Here is a 6,000-nt window from a genome sequence, read left to right as displayed (position 1 = left end):
CTGATTCAAAGTCACTGACATTTTTGGAAAATCCAAATTTAATCAAGGCATTTTAAAAGATCCGAACTGAATCAGAGAGAGTTGAGGCCCATTAGCATAAATCTCAACTAGAATGAATGTATTTTTCTGGGAAGATTGCTTTCATTGGAAGCAGTATGAGCGTGGGGCTGAGGAAGGGGCTAGTTTAAAGTCATGTCATTAAGATTGAACTTGGAAAGAACAGTGATACTCTGGCTGCTACATTCACCCCAACACAGAGCTCACAGTCTGGAGAACAGAGTTGGTTTTGAGGCATGGTGTGAGCCTTGAGGAATGTGAGAGCAAAGCAAATCTTATTTAAAAGCCAAGTGAGCAGCATACTAAAGCTTTTCTCTGAAGCCTGTAGCTGCCTGGGCCTTGCCTTGTTTGCCCGGCTGCAATTCTTCTCTCTGGACTTGGCTGACACTCACTGCTGTCCCCCTGCTCTGAGTACAGTCAGACCGTGTGGCCTTTGCTGTGTGCTGGCCCAAGCTGTGGAATACAGTGTTCACTGTTAGGTGTTAGGCTTGGGAAGGGAGAGGATGGGGGTGGATCGAAGAGCCCTGGTTCAGCATCCTGCAGCTAAGAGAAGTGTGAAGTCACCCCACCAGTGTCACAGGGGCCGAAGGAAGGCACTTCAAGGCTCCAGGCCACCCAGACAAAGGGAACATCTGCTCTTTTAAAAAGCGATGCCTCTGTATGTATGTGTCTCTGTGTGTGCAATTTTTGTGTGTATACTGTGAGTGCACATGTGCCATGGTATGCATGTGGGGTCAGAGCACAGCCTCAGATTTGGGTCCTCATCTTCCATCTTGTTGATGCTGCTGCATGGACCAGGCAAGCTGGCCTGATTCTCCGACTCCCATCCTGCTGTAAGAATGTTGTGATTACAGGTGTGTGTGTGTGTGTGTGTGTGTGTGTGTGTGTGTGTGTGTGTGTGACCATGTCTGGCTTCTAGGAATCTAGGATTCAGGTCCTCACACTTTTGGACTAAGCCTGTTATCCACTGACCCACCTCCCCAGCCCTCCAGGTATATACTCTTAAAGATTACCAAGGGAGGTGGTGTCCTGAACCCCTGAAAGGAGCTGGCTTAGTGAACGAGTGACCTGTGCCACATGGCTGCAGTCCCCAGGCATCAGGAGCAGTGGTGGTGGTGAGGACTTGAAGTTCATGAGGGCTACAAGCAGGGATGGTTGCAGGAGCTGGGCCTGCCTGTCAACCCTCCACAGCACCAGCTGAGTGTCTATTCTAACAGCTAGGAGCTTCCATTTTCTGTTCATCCCTGTTTGTGCTCAGAAACGTAATGTCACCATCACCCTGCACAGTAGGGACCAGGCTGTCCAGGCCATGACTGCCCTCACTGACTTATGGCTTCCCAGTCCCTCAACTTATTGTCAGAGATGCTTTCTGTGTTTGAGGAGTCCCTGGAGAGCTGGAGGCTGGCAGAGGGAAGAGGTCTGAGGATGTCCCTGGGATCAAGACTAGAACTGAGATCTGGTTTCTCTGTTACCCACACCTGCTTGTCAGCCTGGGCTAGAAGCCACCCTTCTACCCTCTTGCCCCTCCTTCCTTTACCTGCTCTCTGTGTGTATGTGTCTATTTAGCAGTCCTGGGGATTGAACCCAGGACCTGTGCATGCTAGGCTGGTGGTCTGTCACTGAAGCTATAGTCCCAGCCATCTTTTGATTTTTTTTTAAATTTTGAGACAGAGTCACAGGTTGCCCTTGGACTTTCCGGCTTCCCATGCCCAGGTGTCTGGGTTCGCAGGTCTGTCCATCAGCCTGGCTAGTAGCCTATAAACCCTCAAAGATGGGTCTTGTGGGCTTGTCTAACATGCCCAGGGCCTGTAGAGAGGAAAACCAAGTGGGATTTAAGAGGGATCTTTCATTAACTCAGTCTCTAAGAAGGAGGCTTATTTCCAAAATGTCTACTTTGTAGAGTTTATGCCTTTTTATACCTGTGTGCACATGCACATATACATGTACACACACACATACACACATGCACAAACACACACAGTGCACTCTGAAGCACGCACACATACACACACACACACACACACACACACACACACACACACACACACACACACACTCTGAGATGGTAGATGCTCTTAACCCAGAACCTTCAGCATGTCTACAGTTGGGATCACAGCTGCTCTAAGCTGGACTTCGGCCGGGCATTTTGTGACAAATTTATCAAAGCCACAGGAGCCGAATCTTTATAAATAACTCTGGCACCTGACATCATTCACTGTTTGCCACCAACCTGCTGGGGCAGTTAGTGTCTGTAGCATGGAGAGGACGTCCATCCATGTCACTGAATCCCGGCTCTTCTGTTGTTGGATCTCACAAACACAACTCCTGATGGGATTGGAAGTGGTGGAGGCTTTTTAACTTGTGAAGACCTCACAGCTGGGTTGCGTGGTGCAGCCAAAACGAGGCAGCAGAGAGAGGGAAGCTAGGACTCAGTTCAATGTCTTCCCCTCTCCCTTCACTTCGTTCCATAGCCTGGGGTCTCCACCCTGCCCCAGGTAGTCCTCTTTGGACACCTCAAAGTGTTCATCACTAATGCCACAGGTGCTGCTTAATCTGCTCCTGTTGGCAGTGAAGCCTGCCATGGCACCAGGCCATGTGTTCTCGTAATGGTTAACGCCATCTTGACAGGCTCCAGAGTCACTGAAGAGAAGAGCTTCTGGGCTTGCCTGTGAGGGATTATCTTGGTTAGGTTAATTGAAGTGGGAATCCTCACCTACAAGTGAACAGCACTGCTACTGTGCTGGGGTCCCGGGTTATAGGGAAGGGGAAGGAGAGGAAAGGAGCCGAACACCAGGTGTCTCAGGTCTCTATTTCCCGAGTGTAGGTGCCCCAAACTGTGAGCCAAATGGCCCTTCCTTCCCTACGATGCCTTTGTCAGGGTGTCTTCTCACAGCAACAGGAAAAGCACTGAAAATAGTCCCCTAAGCCCAGCATGGTGGGACCCAAAGAAGTAATTCTCGAAGAAACACTGGAAGAGCTGTGGTCTAACATCCCTGATGCAGCAGCTGCTCTGTATCTAACACCAAGGTATCAGGGCTCCGGGAGAAGACCCATGTCTTTGAACAGTTTGTCACTTGATCCATGACCCAAGGACTTGCTTGTTCTGAGATAATAGCAGAGAGTGGACCAAACCGAGATCTCATATTTATATTATCATTTTTAGTGTTTTCCATATAAAAATATAGCATTAGCTGTTTAAATGTCGCCTTTTTGGGAGGGAGGTTCAGGATACAGGGTGTCTAACCCAGGCTGGCCTTGAACTTACTATGTAGCTGAGGGTGGCTGTGAACACCTGATCTTTTTGCCTTTACCTGCTCAGCACTGGGGTTATGTATGGGCACATACTGCCAGACTTGGGTTATATTAGTGCTGATTCTCAAGGGTCTCCAGAATTCAGTGTGGAATAAGCATCTCGCTGTGTCTCATGGCATCTTGATTTGACCACAAAGGGCTGACTCATGTCTGGCTGGGGAGCCAGCTCCCGCTCTCACCTTTCAACAGTCCCAATTTGTCCACATTGGCAAGCTGCTCCTCATAGGCAAGGAAAGGTCCTTTGGGAGCTGCTTCCTCTCAGTGACTCTGAGGCCTCACACAGACTGATATGCTTCTGCTAATCCCCAGCCAGGGCTCAGTGTGGGCACTGTTGACACCAGATAATATCAGTCTGGCTGATACAGTGGCCGGTGAGCAAACACAGGTGGTAGAATCCCCGACTTCCTGAGCATCCACAATCAGAGATGCATTGAAGTTGAAACATGAAAAGACCTATGCCCTTGCCCTTTGCGTGTGCTGGGAGATGAGGTTATCCCTGATCCACACGGTAAACAGCCACCTCTCATTTCCCCTTCAACCTGAACTGTGGGTTTTAATTGGGTACAAAATCTGCTTGACATTTTGCTTGTTTTCCTCATCTATAGGATGCAAAGGCTAGTCCAGAGTTGCTTAGAATTCTGTGTGCACACAAATCACTGTTCACTCTGGTGTGTGTGTGTGTGTGTGTGTGTGTGTGTGTGTGTGTGTACTTTAGTCAGCTCCCAAGCTTCCAGAAGACTGCTGTCTCCCAGCTTGTAGAGTTGGAACCACAAGTGTGTCCTGGCTTCTTTTTACTCAAACTCCTATCCCCAAGTTTGTAACGTAAGTGACTCAGGCATGACATGACTGACTCAGCCTCTTCTCAGGCCTAAATGTGATTTTCTCTTTGACTCATGGCCTTGTGGCCCTCTGTTTCTTTCCTGTTGTGGGGTGTCACTGTGGGAGGTAGTAAACTGATGGGTTGGTCAATTAACTGAATTGACAGTTTAGTCATTGGAAGATTGTAGCTGGATTGCTTCTCTCCAGGTCCCACCAAGTCCCCGCAGTCCTACAACCCATGTACAAAATAATCACTCAGATGCTTATATTACTTATAAACTGTATGGCCATGGCAGGCTTCTTGTTATCTACTTCTTCTACCTTAAATTAACCCATTTCTATTAATCTATAAGTTGCCACGTGGTTTGTGGCTTACCTCTATCTTACATCTCGCTTGTCATGGCGGCAGGTGGCAGGTCTCTCCCTCTTCCACCTTCCACTTCCCACAAATCTCCTCCTCCTTTTCCCGCCATCACTCAGAGTCAGTTCATTTATTCATTCATACATCATCTTCTGTTTTAGGGACCAAGAAACTCCCCCGCTACTGCTATGTCTTCCATGATAGGGGTGCAGGAGTTGAGGAGGTGGGGCTCCACCTCAAGTGTATCTCCTGTGGATCCATGACTCCTTTTTAGAGGTGTGTCCTATCTTCCTGCAACCCTGCGACCTGACACCACATGACTTCCAATGTCCCTTTCAATGCACCTTGGAGGGCTGCCTGGGTGAGGTGGCCCTGCAGTTTTTCCCATCTCTTTTGTGATGTGGGCTCATAAGGCTCCGGATCAGAATGGCATTCCGCCTCCCTCCATGCCAAGTCGTGACAGGTCTCCTGCCTGCTCCCTGTGCAGCATTTCTCCTGGCACAGCCTGAGGTCTTTCTCCATCTTTGCACTGCATTGTGGGTAGCTGAAGGAAGCTTTGTCCTCACAGGAGTAGCAAGAAGAGTGTTCATAAAAGAGCGTGTCCACCTCCCTCCGCCTTTAGTGGCCCTTCTTCAGGCTGCAAACATACTTCCCCTCAGACAACCCTTAGTGAGTGCCCAGGAGCAGAGCTGTCCTCCTGGTGCCAGCTTCCTGTTTCAAGCTCAGAAGCAGCACTACCACTAGGAACGTTTTGATTTGAAAAGGAATGCGTGCTAGCCACACAAATCCCTCAAAACAGTTGGGAGCTTTCAGCATTGAGAGACAATGTGGGACTAAATGGGGTTCGTGTGGCATAGTCTGGAGGTGGTGGCTACTGACATTGTCCTGTGGGGGCATTGGTGTCAGGCCCTGGATGGTGCTGCTGCTGCTGTCCTCTGTCCACTGCCACCCTGTCATCAGCACTAAAAACACCGTACTTCATGTAGCTGGGCTTAAGGAAGAAGCAAATTGGCTTAAAAGGGGACCCCTCCTTTGTCTCATAACTCCTCTTCTCCTCCATCCTCCTTTAGAGCTGGTCTGGACACCAGCTAAGGGCAGGGCCCACCTTCTTCGGCATGATCTCTGTCCCACACAGCATTGGGACTCATCTAAGATGTTTTAGCTGCACTCCCAACTCTCTTCCTTCCTTCCTTCCTTCCTTCCTTCCTTTCTTCCTTTCTTTTTGTTTTGTTTTGTTTTTTGTTTTTTTGTTTTTGTTTTTTTTTGAGACAGGGTTTCTCTGTGTAGCTTTGCGCCTTTCCTGGAACTCACTTGGTAGCCCAGGCTGGCTTCGAACTCACAGAGATCGGCCTGCCTCTGCCTCCCGAGTGCTGGGATTAAAGGCGTGTGCCACCACCGCCCGGCTTCAATCCTCTTTCTTTGGGATTTGGAACTCTAAATTCTGGTTTTGG

This window comes from Onychomys torridus, chromosome 7 (assembly GCF_903995425.1).
Source record: "Onychomys torridus chromosome 7, mOncTor1.1, whole genome shotgun sequence".
NCBI lineage: Eukaryota > Metazoa > Chordata > Mammalia > Rodentia > Cricetidae > Onychomys > Onychomys torridus.
The sequence above is the reverse complement of the archived record's forward strand: the minus strand, read 5'-3'. Positions refer to the sequence as shown.